The sequence below is a fragment of the Coptis chinensis genome, chromosome 3, assembly GCF_015680905.1.
Source record: "Coptis chinensis isolate HL-2020 chromosome 3, ASM1568090v1, whole genome shotgun sequence".
In the NCBI taxonomy this organism is placed as follows: Eukaryota; Viridiplantae; Streptophyta; class Magnoliopsida; order Ranunculales; family Ranunculaceae; genus Coptis; species Coptis chinensis.
Window position 1 is genome coordinate 70388860 of NC_141458.1, and position 14788 is coordinate 70403647.

At 34.0% G+C, this 14788-nt stretch overlaps 1 long non-coding RNA gene across 1 annotated transcript; it reads left to right on the forward strand.

Moving 5' to 3' along the window:
* The first annotated feature begins 11080 nt into the window (after positions 1-11080).
* Positions 11081-12588, forward strand: LOC147510602 (uncharacterized). The gene is made up of 2 exons (XR_015218945.1): positions 11081-11892; positions 12166-12588. It is a non-coding gene; the product is annotated as an uncharacterized LOC147510602 (long non-coding RNA).
* Positions 12589-14788: the final 2200 nt, after the last annotated feature.

The following is a 14788-nucleotide window of genomic DNA, read 5'->3' on the forward strand; positions in this document are numbered from 1 at the left end:
CCACCATCACTACCACCGTGCTATTAAAACCAATATCATCACCTCCACTACCACCACCACCACCTCCACTACCACCACCATCACCACACTATTAAGACTATCACCACCATCACCACCGTGCTATTAAGACATCCACCACTTTTACTACTATCACCACCACCGTGCTATTAAGACCAATATTATCACCTCCACTACCACCACCACCGTGCTATTAAAACCAATATCATTACCTCCACTACCACCACCACCACCTCCACTACCACCACCACCACCACCACCATACTATTAAGACTATCACCACCACCACCACCATGCTATTAAGACATCCACCACTTCTACTACCACCACCACCACCGTGCTATTAAGACCAATATCATCACCTCCACTACCACCACCACCGTGCTATTAAGACTACTACCACCACCACCAATTAAGATAGTTTTCTAAAATCGATATTCTAATTATCAAAATTGATTTGAAATCAAAAATCAAACTATACGCTTGTTTCAAATTAATCTATTCAAGTTAAATGTGATGTAAAGTAGGGTTATATTTGTCAAATAACCATCTATAAGATGTCATGTATTTGTTTTTTCTATTTTTACAAGTGTTTATAAGAGGAACTTAAAATGAAAAACAAACCACTTTATAAGACCATCTTATAAGACCCTCTTATAACACATGGTCTTATAAGACCCTCTTATAACTTAACCCAATAAAACAAATAGCCCCTAAGGTAGCACCCAATTACGGAAATCACCATAAGAGATGCAATACTACTTGAGATTTTATTATCAATTTTCCAGTTGACTTTTTTTTTTCTCTCTCGATTTTGACTTTGCGTAGGTCATTCAAACAACTGTCTTTATGAATGTGCTTGATGCAATTGTCGATAAAAGTGTGAATGTTTCTTAGGTCAGGTACGGGTGTATGCTTGACTTAATAGTTTCACCTTTTTCTTTGTGGAGGGAAATACGTTTTATCCTTGAAGAATTTCCTACAAAATTAGAAGTCCACTTCGATATTACAGCGACTATTGACCCCTAAACAGGTATTCCATTGTGAAAAGTTCATGGAGGCTACATAGATCGGTTGTTTTAGTTGTTGTTAGTGCTGGAAAAAAAAAGAATCATGGCTATTGCTTTCTTATACTATTGGTGAGTGTTCATTTAAATAAAATAAAATAAAAATTAATGAGTTTTTTTTAAGTTTTTTTTTGTTTGTCTAGACTATTAATTGTCTACTTGGTTATTTTATTACTTCATGTTGGGACTTTTGTTAGACTTTACATGTGTGTGAGCAAGTAATACTACACTGACACAGAAAAAATGACATAGTCAAGACACAGTGACGTAGCATGTTCCAACATCAATGTTGCAGTGGTGAAAATAAAAGCCAAAAATCTTTTTTCTCTAACTCAAAACATTTATTCTCTTTCTATTATCATCTTTCCATTCTTATTTTTCCATTCTCATCTTTTCTTCATAGCAAACCATCCATTCCATTGTTTTTTTTATAATGCAACATTGATGTTGAAGTGGTTTTCATGATGCAACATTGATGTTGAAGTGATATTTCTAGTTGTAGTGGTTTTCATGGTGCAACATTGATGTTGCAGTAATATTTTTCTGTACAACATTGACGTTGCAGTGATTTTCATGGTGCAACATTAATATTGTAGTGGTGCAACATTGATGCTGCAGTGATATTTCTCTGTGCAACATTGATATTGCACTGGTTTTCATGGTGCATCATTGATGTGCAGTGGTGGTTTTTCATATTGCAATATTGATGTTGCAGTGCCACATCATTGTGTCGGTCAACTGTGTCAAATTCTCTGTGTCAGTGTAGAATTATTCATGTGTGAGCCTATGAATATCTAAATTACATGGTTGCCTGGCATGGATTATGGCAAGGGAAGTAATAGATTTCCTTACCTGTGAATATCTACGACAGTTGGCAACCATGTTCTTTACATCTGCGTTTTTTGTTGCAATGCTTTGGCATCTAATTTATTTATTGCTTTGCAAACTTTTATATCTTACTTTTTTCCTTGACATATTCAGTCTAGCTAATTGATTATCTCTGTTACTAGTGGGACTATTTCGGTAATTAATTCTCCACCTCTACTTATTCAGTGTTGATCAACAGAAGATGTTTCTGATCGAGTTCAAATAATTCGGTTAAAGAGCAAAAAAATGAAAGCCAAATGATTTTTATAAAGGTAATACAAAACTTACTGCACCAAATCTAGCCTTACTCGATTTTTGTTTTGTAAGTCAAGCTTTTACAGCTGAAAGTATTAAATCCTTTGTATCTCCAATTGTTCATTTTGTTTCTACACTCTTTTATGATTTCCTTTGATTTCATCTAAGTTCAAATCAATTGCAACTTTCTTTGAGATAATTTCACAAGCTCTAAGAATATATATAGTCAGTGTTGTTATAGACAACACTAGCTTTAGGCCCTGTTTGGTAGCCTGTATTGCCCAACCCATTCATGGGTTAGGGTGCACTATCCCGATTTTTATGTTTGGTTCCTATTTTTTGAGCCCAAGCCTGTAGACCTTAAGCTACTAGTTGGTTGGCCCAACCACAAAAGTATGAATAACGGTATCCATTGGAAAAGGTTGGATTTCAATCTACATCATACTAAATAAGAAAAGGACCGACAAATAAAAAAAAAAAAATGAGAAAACACAGCCGTACTCTTCTTCTTCACCACTTCAACAATTTATTCCCCCCCACCACCACCACCATCTTCTCTCCACACCTTGTTTCTCTTAAACAAAAAAGAAAAGTGCAATATCTCAAAGCAAAACCCACCGTTTTCATCACACAAAATCTCTATTTTCTCAAATTTGAACATCTCTCTACTCATATCATCTCTTGATTTCTCCAATTTTGAAGATACAAAATGAAACCCACTTGATTTTTGCGATTTCCAAATTGTTGCTACTAAAGAAGTTTATGTAATATTTCTTTGTAAATTTCTTTCAAGAAAATAGAAATATATATGTGGTTGTTTTGGTATATTAATTTGGGAGTTTGATTAACAATATGTTTTAAGATTACATTGTATTGGGTTTTCTATTTGAAGTTTTTCATAATTATTTTGTGTGTTTCTGGTGCAACAAGTTTTGAGGAAGAGTAGGCAAGAACCAAACAACTTGTGTTATTGATCATCTCTGGGACATGAACCACGAGAATTGGATACTCCAAATTTGGCTAAGTACCACCTACTACAGCATAAGTTGTTACTGCCAAACAGAGCGTTAACATATAGTTTATCAAGGAGAGACATTAGTTGTTACCACTGGATCAAGAGCATTAGAAGCTAATACTAAGTATGCGAGGGATCGGATTGTATGCATGGCCTTATAATATTTTTTCGCCTCTTACAACACTTTGGTAAGGTTTTTTTTTTCGAAAGTTGTTTTCACATTATTTGCATGTTGAAGATACTTAAGCTTTTAGTAACACTTTCTTTGAACCGTGCAACACTCAAAACCACTTCTTAATGACCAAAATAGTCTGGAAGTCAATTGGTGAACATGCCTTTACAATGATGGTAACATTGCATTTGCTTAAAATCCAAATATCTTACATGTTTATGTTTTAGTGCTATGACTTATCCCCCTCCCCTTTATTTCCAACACATCTAATCTCCATTTAGCATTAATATTTTTTATTCTCTGTTATAGTACATGTACTTTGCAGTTAAGCTAAACCATCTAGCTTGAGGAAGCGATGATCATAATACTAGCTTGCTTTTCACTTCAACACAAAAAGTCTACTACAAGGTAACATTGTTAGTTTTTTAGTATGTCGTGAGGATTAGAGTATGATATCATCCATGGATTTAGTGCGATGCAACTGAAATGTAATAACTCATTTTAGGCAATCAGGTTTGAAAGTGCATTTGTATTACTAGATGAGTTTTAACATCATTGTATATATATATATATATATATATATATATATATATATATATATATATATATATATATATATATATATAACTCAACCCTCCTCAATTGAGGAAGCGTTAATAGAGCCCCAAAACTAATTACGATAAAATAGCTTAATTTATTTCAATACTTAGATGGCGTTATTAGCATGCGAGCTTCTTTTATTGTCTAAATTCTTCTCTTAAACATTTTAGAGCATTAAATTATTGTTTTTGTAAGCTTGGCCACTGCATCAAAGAGTTAGTCACCTAGAGAAGTCATTAATTTCTCTCTTCAACCTCATTAAACTCTAGGGGTTTGGCGGGTGGGTGCTAGCATTTTTGGTGTTGTATATAGTATGATAATTCTTTACTGTTTAGTCTTTGTATGTTGCTACATGGTTATTTTACGGTCAATATACTGCTTTAGAACCCTACTTGATATCCAGTAGGATTAAATGAAACACCTCAAGTCCTTCTTAATTACCCCCAAAAAAAAATAAAGGGTTAACTAGTATTACCCCCTAGATAAGCCAATTAGGATTTCCCCCCCAAATTAGGGTCTCCCCCCTAAATACACACAAAAAAAAATCGGTCAACCCACTTTGACTTTTTTTTTGTGTGTATTTAGGGGGGAGACCCTAATTTCCCATCTAGTGGGGGGAAAATTCTAATTGGCTCATCTAGTGGGGGGGTAATACTAGTTATCCCAAAAATAAAATCAGTGATCCGTATAATAGGTTAAGTTATGAGCACTCATAACTTACTTTTCTTTTAATATTAACTACTTAAAAAAATGGTTTAGTTATAGGTGTTGCGGTTTACTCAACTAACCCATATAACAATATATGTGGTAGTTAGGGTGTGATCTCTATTAATTCCTAAAAAAGAGTTAAAAAATTAATTGAAACCATGAACACATCTCTAATCATCAATGTTGGCATGAAAAATGTAGCTTTTTAAGTGTTTTTTGAGTGAAGTTGTCGACTTAGCTGCAGAAGCTCTCAAGATTTTTGTCTTTCCGGGGAGGATAATAGGACGAACCTAGGATGAGATCACTCGCTTTCTCTTATCGCTACCCATTGGAAGGAGATTGGATAGGTGCATTTACCAATAGCAGTCCCATTTGGAGCTCTCTTAGGTTGTCCACGTTAGTTTTTACTCACGAGAAATCAGGAAAAATAAATAAAAATTACGAACAAAACTACAAAAGTACTTCTCTATTACTAACGAATAATCATTATACCAAAATGGAAGATTACCAATTTAACTACGTCTCTTACTAACGAAAATTCCCTACTTCTCGGAAAAGATTGTACCAATCTCCTTTAAGAACTTACAAAATAACAAACTTACTAAATAAAATCTTAGAGTCCATATAATTTAGGAATCCCCTTTAGAGTTCATATAAGATATCTATCAGAATTCCAGGTTGGTGCTCTTCGATCTTCCACAGGTCCGCTTCCTTCAAACTCAAGTTCCATCCTAGCTGCAATAATCGTAGACAATACGCTAAAAGACAAAAAAAAAGTAAGAGACAAATTGTCAAGGATGTTGATGAAGTTGCAAACTGCTTGGACTATCGATTTCTTTTCTGCATGATATACAAAAAAATGTACATTAAAGAAGTGTCAAAACATAACAAGATATACTTAAATGTACGACTATCTTTCCATTTCTTTGATCCTTTTCAGTGAACTAAGATGTAGTGCATTGCATTAGTTCACTATTTACTTTCATACTAGCGTATCTGAACTTTACTTTTGTTCAAGTCTATTGGATTAACATGCACAACATTTGCCCATTAGAGAATGAACTCATGTAGTTTGCTTAGACTTGATTTTCTTAGGATTTGGTCTTTGTTGCCCTTTGATTATATATGTCAACACATTTTAAGATGCTTAATAATATGTATGATTATTTAGTTTTAGGATCCCCTTCTTTGATCAATTGCACTTGCTACTACTATATGATTCGGATTAAGAGATATAACTTAAAATGCATATTGGACATAAAATCATTTGAATGTGACCTTCTGGTTCATTTGTGGGTAAGGTGTTTAATAGGTGGATCTATACCTTCATTTTCATGCGACGAACAAAAGTTCTATTAGTCTTTAACTAAAAAAGTTTGTTGTTGACTAAGGTCAGATGAATATCTTACTGCAAAGGATTTAGGCCACTTCTACTACATTCAATGGCTGACAAAACACCATTTTCACTCTACATCTCTTGAATTATAATGTGTATGATATGCTTGATGCTTGTTGTTTCACAATTGCAGTTTAAATACATCTGTTCTTAACCATCTGGAACTTATTACTATCGGTTAGAGTTCGTTAAGAGGTAATCTTATTTTTATTTTCATTTCAAATATATACACATTTTGTCATAATATTTCAGATTCATATAATGGTACGGGCTGAGTTTATTGTTAGGAAGCATAGTAGTCTATAAACTGATATGCACAGTGATTACTGCCATATTAGTTTTTAAAGTGAAGAGAATAAGTAGATAAGAAATCATGGAATTAGGTATTTAGTGCACTACCGGACAAGACCTGACGATTTTGAGATTAGCTTAGATTTTTGAAGCTATGAAGAATACCTATTTTCATGTGGTTGTTTGTCTAAATTCACAAAAAAAAATGTGCTTGAGATGAGCCAAATTTTCTGGTGGTTAGATTGACAAAGAAAATGAAAGTGTTTTAAATGGAATTGAAGAACACTGCTTAATTAATGAACATTGTGTATATTATATATTGTTATTAGATTTTGTAGAAGTTCAAATTAGACAATTACATTTCATAATCACTAATATACTTATCATGATGGACATATCACATTAAAATTTATCATATTGAGCCATGCCATAGAATGTGACCGGTAGTGGATAAATTATTGTTCCATTCACACCTACTCTTTTATACCACGAAGAAGAAAAAAAATCGTTGAGCAATACCAATTTTGGTATTATCACATTGGATAAAGAACTTTGCTTATCATCATCTTGACGTGGCTTCAAACTGTCCAATTGGCTTGGCAGGTGCATTCTTTTATATATGTCTTCCCCAAATCATAAATGCCAAAGATACGAGCATAATGGCGTAGAGGTATTCATATGGTGGCAAGTAATACTTGAATAAACATTTGTTTAGTACATAACAAGTAAATTCTACCTGGTGGAGTTTCCGTTTACAGCATGGACTACCAAGGTATCTAATCCTATTCGCTCCCCATGCTAGGTATGTTAACCACTTTTTCTTTTTTCTTTATTTTTATGTATGTTAGATTTTTTGCCTTCATTTTTCGATAGTGTTGAATGCACAACTTAGACTGTTATTTTGTTCGTCTTTTATTTGTTTCACCTTAAATGAATTGATCCCAACGTAGAACTGTAGAAGCCTTCGTCAACTTATTGTATTTAATAATTGGTATTTTATAGGTGTTCCATTAGAATAAATAGTTTTTCAGAGTTTTGAGTGATTTTTTCATAGCTTGCATAAATGATTTTGTGTATTCGAAATGTTTGTTATCAGTGTCAAAGCACTTTTTGATTAATTAGTCTCATGCAAGTCCCATGCTTAATGACATTGGTTTTATGATTTTCGTGACACTAGACTCAATCTCAATGTGTAAACATGTTGACAAACATCACTATCCTTTGTTTGTTCTTTCGTTTTGTGTTCTTGGATTAAATTCCTATATTCTCTAATTGCATATAAGCAATCCCATAATAACAAGAAGCAGAACCATGTTTTACCTCATTGCCCTTCCTTTTAGATAAATGTCCTTAAAGTAAGAATAAATTGTATATATTTACAGGTTTATATGAAGGCATGTTTCTCAGAGAGATCATTCATTTCATTCCACTCTCATCAATTGCAATGCCAATATAAATGTCAAAGTTGAGTTTACAACCTTTCAAGGTGGCTTCCATCCAAACCAGCAAGACGGGGTTCACAAGAAAGGCAATGGTTAGGTTTGCCATCCTCTTTGCAACCAAATGTGGAGGAAATGAAGCAGTTTTTTGACAGGTTCGATGCATTGTTGGGAAGATATCTAAGGAAAAAAAAATACCACTTCATACAGTGCTGGGGCTATTAGGGAAGTAGAATTTGGATATGGAAGTGACTAAAGCATTAATTTCAAGATGCAGATGCACGCAGATGGTTTTATTGATTTCAAAGAGTGTTTAAAAATTTGCACAAGACAGGACACGATGTGGACATTCAAACTACTTAATTTTAGAACATTTGACTTTGATATCAGAACAAACTTCTATGTATGTTGGATTATGAGTTTTGAGAGGTTTGTTCAAAGTTGTCATCCTCTTGCTATGTAAGTGACCAAGTGGATGGAGACGATACCAAATCACCAAATGAGCGTAACACCCTACATTGTGTAAGTTTGATATATCCAAATAAATAGGTAGAGTTCAACCTCACCTAGATTATGATAATAGTTGGTATGTGCATTATCTTGGACAACAACGCCTAGGAATGCAATGGCATTCATGGAATCATGGTTGATTGGCACGGGTCAAGGATGTGAACAATGTGGTCGGGTGCTCCATCATTCAATAAGGCGTGCAGTTGTTTCTAGGGGAAGAGGTTTTAAAGTTGCCTACTTTGTGCATCATCTTTCTTTCTACCATGATTTTAAATACTGAGAACTAAAAAGAGGAAATTATGAGCTGAAAAGGAATAGAATAGAACTTGGAATAGTTTGAGAGACTAACATTTGGTGTCAGAATGAGTAGCTGCTTATACAAAAAATAAGTACCTAAATGGTTGATTATAGGATCAATAGGGATAACCTGAACTCCTGGAGAAAGAGCTTGGAATTTCGTATTATAACTGTAGAATGTGTTGTACTATGTGCTGAGAAGTTTTGATCTATTAAAGTCTAAAAATTCTATTCAACAACAACTGTCTTGGTGCAAAAATCACCACGCTCCTATTTTCTAACTTGATGTCTTTAGATTGATTATTGCTAAAATTACAACGTTTGTTGCCATTACATATACTTTTTTGTTTAAAAGATACCATAATTTTTTATTTTATTTTTTTGAGTGATAGGTTGTTCTGAGATTCACCATTGATATTTCATGGATTTATTATATACATTGAGGAAAAGATGCAATTATGTATATTCTAAGAATCATCCTTTTTAACTATTAACTAAAAATATATATATAATGCCGTTAATTCTTAGTTATAGCCGTTAATTCTTAGTTTTATTCCTAGCATTCAATTACATTTTTTTTTTAACATATAGAAATCTTTGATGAACCTACATAGTGAATCATGTAAAAAAAATTATGCCATATTTGCAAGGACACTACAGAAGGACCAATAGAAGTTGGTATTACATATCACCTAGGATAATTAACGGGAAATTAGAAACTGGACGCAAATGCATTGAACTAATCTTAAAGAATAATTAATAAGAAATCAGAAATTGGATGCAACTTCATTGAACTAACAACAAATAATAATTAACAGAAAATCGAAAATTGAATGCAAATGCATTGAACCAAAGGATAATTAACGGAAAATCGGAAACTGGATGCAAATGTATTGAACTAACCTCAAAGAATAATAATTAACAATAAATCGGGAATTGGATGCAAATGCATCGAAAGATCTTCAAAAAAAATTATTAACAGGAAATAAATAAATAAATAACTAGATACAAATGCATTGAATTAACATCAAAGAATAATTAGCAAGAAATCAGAAACTATATGCAAATGCATTGAGCTAACTTCAAAGAATATTTTTTTGGAATGTCTCGACAAGTATATATTTACATTTAAAATTGTATTTATTATATCTCTTTTTATATGATTGTGAATGTCTTGTTATTCAAGTACTTTAATATGATCTTCGCCTCATTGAGTATTCTCACAAAATTTCAGTCAAACTTCTAATATTAAACAACAAAAAGAATTTAAAGAGTTTTATCAAGGGAGTAGGGTTTTATATTGCAAAAAATTTGAATGAATAATCAATATAATATTCTGAAAAATAGTTGTAAATATTTTTCAGAATAATTTAATTAATATAATGACACCCTAATCTAGTAGTTATCTTAAAAACAATAACCAACTCAATTGCATTATGCACTGCTACCATTCTTCTTCTCTAGCTTGGTTTATGGCCAAGTAACAATCCACAAAAAGTGGTTGTATTTTCTTGATTTCATGTGGATTATTTATTTTTGAAAATGTTCAATCAAGAAAATAAAACAACGTTGAGAAGGAGAGATTCATTGCCTTTTTGAACAAGGGTATAGTAATCTTACTCAATTGTTGGTACGAAATTTAGTGTTTCCTAGTAGCAACTAGCAAAGACCACCGTTGCATGTGGGACTTCAAATCCACCATCCCCTTCAACATCTGATGTGGTGGTGACAAATCGAGAAGTTTCTCAAAGCCTTTCCCTAACTATGCGGGTATGCAAACATGGAGCTCACTCTTTCACAAAGAGTAAGAATTCTAAACTCCAGCCTAACCTTACAAAAGTATACCCTTCATTTTCAGACGGTATTGATGTCATCCCTACTGAAATTGTAAATGAATGAATAGATATGTGGAGTGAATACGTTGTGCCGTTGTGGGATTCTTTGTAGAAAAGAGGCTCTCTTATCCCTTTGTTAAGGATGCAGTACAGAAACAATGAAAATTAAAGGGTGAGTTTAGTATGATAGCTGATATAAACATGTTTTACTTTAAATTCATCAATGATGAGGATAAGCAACTAGCCATCGACCATGGTCCCCTATTTCTTACGAGTAGAATATTTGTAGTGAGACCTTGGTCTCCAGCAGTTGAAAAATATCGAAATGGGATTAAGGCTCTTCCAATATGGGTTAGATTGGATCTTCCTAAGCACCTGTGGATGAAAAATGGAATAGACTTTGTTTCAAGCATCATTGGAGAGCCAATTTGTATGGATGATGCCACTGCAAGAAGATCCCGCATCTCTTATGCAAGAATTTGTGTTGTAGTAGACACAAAATTTAAATTTCCTTCATCCATTACTGTCAAGATAAGTGAGGGGGATTCTGCTGACATTGGATTGGAATGTGAATGGGTACCTGGAGTATGCAATAGTTGCTAGATTTTTTGTCACACTGATGCCAAATGCCCAAAGAACAAAGGGGAGAATGCACTGCAACCAGCCTTTACCTGTCCACATAGGTCAGAGAAGAGCACAAGTTCACAGCAAAGCAACAAATGCGGTGGACTCCAAAAAAGTATACTCAGACTGGCCAGATAAGTTGCTTAAGAGATAAGGATGGCTCCCCCATCATAACTGACGGTCTTTCGAAGGACTCTCCAGTCATCTTAACTGATGATGTGGCTCATGCACAAGAGAATGACTCGACTGAAAACATTGAGCCAACAATGAGAGGTTCACAAGTTGTTGTACATGCAGAAGTGCAGGCTACAAATAGATTTGAAGTTTTAATGCCCGAGGATGATGATAATTTACAGGATGCAGAACTTGAACAGTCTAACAACATGGAAATAGTTCCATTTGTTGCTGCCAATACTGGAGGGGATAAGGAAATATTACAAGAAGAAAGTTTTGAAAAGGTAAGAACATAATTTGATCCTACTGATATGAATTTTCTTACTACAGAAGGAAAGGAAGCCTTATCTGAGGATTTTGAAGAATTGAAAACCTTTTCAGTGAAGAGAAGGGAGTTTCAGCAGGAAGATAGTTACTCAGCAAGTGAAGAAGATATTACAAAATAATATTTTTCAGACCACCTTTCTTTTGAAGAGGGTACTAAGATAACTGGCATGATTGAGTCACCACAAATTAATGGAATCAGTGTGAAAAATAAGCAATTATCAGTGACTACAGGGCTCTCTGAGCACACTGGGTGGCAGAAGGCCAAGAGAAAGCCTAGAAAAAAACCCAAGGGGGCAGGTAAAGCTCACTCTTAATATTTTTAATGATGAATAAGAACAGCTTAGAATGTAAGAGGGATAAACTTACCTCAAAAAACAAAATAGGTAAATAAAGTTAGAAAGGAAAACAACTTATGTCTTTTTGGGCTTGTTGAAACTAAGGTTAAAAAGGAACAATTTTGAGTTCATTAGTAACCTATGCTGCCTTGGATAGAGAACTTACAATAATTATGAAAGTGATCCTAGTGGCATAGTTTGGATTTGTTTTGATTCAAGCTACATAGATGTGCAGAAGATGTCAGAAAGCAAGCAACATATTCATGTCATTGTGCAGATTCTCTCTACAGCTCAAGAGTTTGAGTTATCAATTATTTATGCAAGTAATGATCCAAATGAAAGGCTTGCACTATGGTCTATTTTAAAAAGCATGTAGAGTTGCTTCTCCAAGCCTTGGTGCCTGATGGGGGATTTTAACAATGTTTTTTTTTACAAATGAGAGGATTGGCTGTGATGCAGTACATCTTAAAGAGGTAGAAGGTTTCTTGGACTGCATAGCTACAACTGGGCTTCCAGATATGAAGTACACTAGTTTCTTTTATACTTGGTCAAATAATGTTGAAGAAGTGCATAGGAAGATGTCCAAGATTGATAAAGTTCTTGTCAATGTAACTTGGAATAATCTTTTCTTTATTGAAACCACCTTCTCTTTTCCATACATCTCGAATCATTCTCTTATGCTGGTAAACTAGTATGACTCTAAGAAGGTACATCTACTTTTTAGGTTCTGTAATATTTGGTTTTTACACACTAATTTTCATGAAGTTCTTATCTCAGTGTGGACCGTACCCAACAGTTTTATGGTACACCAGTTTTCATTCTTTATACTAAGCTAACATCTCTCAAAAAAGTTCTCAAAGCTAAGGATGGTCCAAGGAAAAAATTTCAAGGTTCTATGAGGAAGTTAAAGAAACAAGAGACAGTATGCATAGTCTACAGCTGCAACTTAAGGGAGATCTTCTTAATGTCTTAATTACCCAGCTTGAGAAGCAAACTAGAAGCAAGTATATTGAAATATCAAAGATGGAGCAGATAGATTTGAAGCAAAAGACTGATTGTGATTGGTTAGTATTTGGAGATAGGTGTAATGCTTACTTCTTCATTGCATTTGGTCAGTGGTAAATGAACAAGGTGAAACATTGCCACATACAGTCTCTAAAGCTTTCTTGTTATGCTATAAGGATTTGTTGGGTCAACAAAGGGATATCAATGTAAATAAGAGTTTCTTTCAAGATCTTGAAGTTACAAGTACCTTATCTCAACCACTTCAAGAGGAGATGGCACTGGAAGTATCTGAGGAAGAAATTAAAGCTGCTCTCTTTGACCAAGATTCTTGCATGATATAACCTATTTATTCTTTCATATGAGTATGATAGTATGTATATATTAGTACTTCCTTGCATATTTTGATTGTCTATGTATGTATGTATGGTTTGGATGTTTTGTATAATCATTCAATTTTGTCAAGAAAGATGATAATATTTCAACAAGTGTTAAAATCCAAGTTGGGTAAGTTGTTTCTAAGTCTTTCGGGGTGAAACTGCTCTCTGTATAACATTCGCAATCTCAATGAGTATTGACAAAATCGAATCATTATACAAAGCAAGCGTCAATTAGGATCGTATATATTGTGTAAGAAAACGCGTGTTTAGTAAGTTTTGGTATATAACATAATTATGATTTAAGTTTTCAAGCATATTAGAAATATGAGATTTGTTTTTACAAAGCATTACTACACTATTTGGGTGATTTTGCAACATTTCAAAATTTTCATTAGAGCATTCCTAATGCAAATCACTATGAAGGGAAATTGAGAGTTTTCACCTTTGTGGACCAGAAAACACTTGCCCAATACAAGGGTGATAATGACGGTGACTCGTAACTAAGTCACAACGAGGGTACCAGTTGCTATCGAGATTGTCACTGAGTTGTGAGCTTCGAACGGAATTTTTTATTCCATCTCGTGTGTTTTTTTATATTTTTTCGGTTTTTTTTTTTCCGGACGAAATGTTTTAACCACGAGTTTTTTCGATTTTTTTTTGGTTTTTTTTGGTTTTTTCTTTCAAAAGGGATGTTTCATTCAGTCTGGTCATTTTTTCGATTTTTACATTCAGACGGAATGGAATGCTCTTAGTAACACTTATATAGCCGTTAGTAAATTTGTAACATTTGTCTTCCGTTAGAAACATTGGTAACTGTTACTTAATTTCTTTGTAAATATTAGAATTTCTTGGTAACGGTTTGTTTAGATATTAGAGCATTTGCAATGCAGGTGATAGAGAGGGGGTAGTGAAAACTATCACCTACTTGGGTCCAAAACTGCTGTGCAATGCAGGGTGATAATGAAGGTGATAATTTTCCCCAGTTCAAAACGAGGTGAAACCTTCCACCGAGTTTTTCACTGACTTGTTAACTTCGGACGGGATGTTGGATTCCGTCTGGATTACAAAAATCACCAGACGGAATCCAACATCCCGTCCGGAGTCCTAACGGCTAGTTTACCAACGGTCAAAAAGTCAGAACGGTCAAAATAAAAAACTTTGGTATATATACAATATTTGTTTCATTTCAACTCACACTTCCAACAATCATATATCATATTTCTTCTTCTTTAAAATCAGTTCTTAAAAAAACCAAATATCAAATGGCATCAACTCAAGCATCTCAAGCAAGTGGTAGCACTCAAGCAAAAGCGAGAGCTCACTTTAGCATGTCCGATGATCAAGCTCTATGTCTTGCTTGGATAAAAATTAGTGAAGACTCTATTGTTGGTGCTTTCCAAAATGCAAAAGGATTTTGGAATCGTGTGTAACAAACGAGTTCAATCAAGCACGGGTCGGATAGGTCTCCGATTCAAT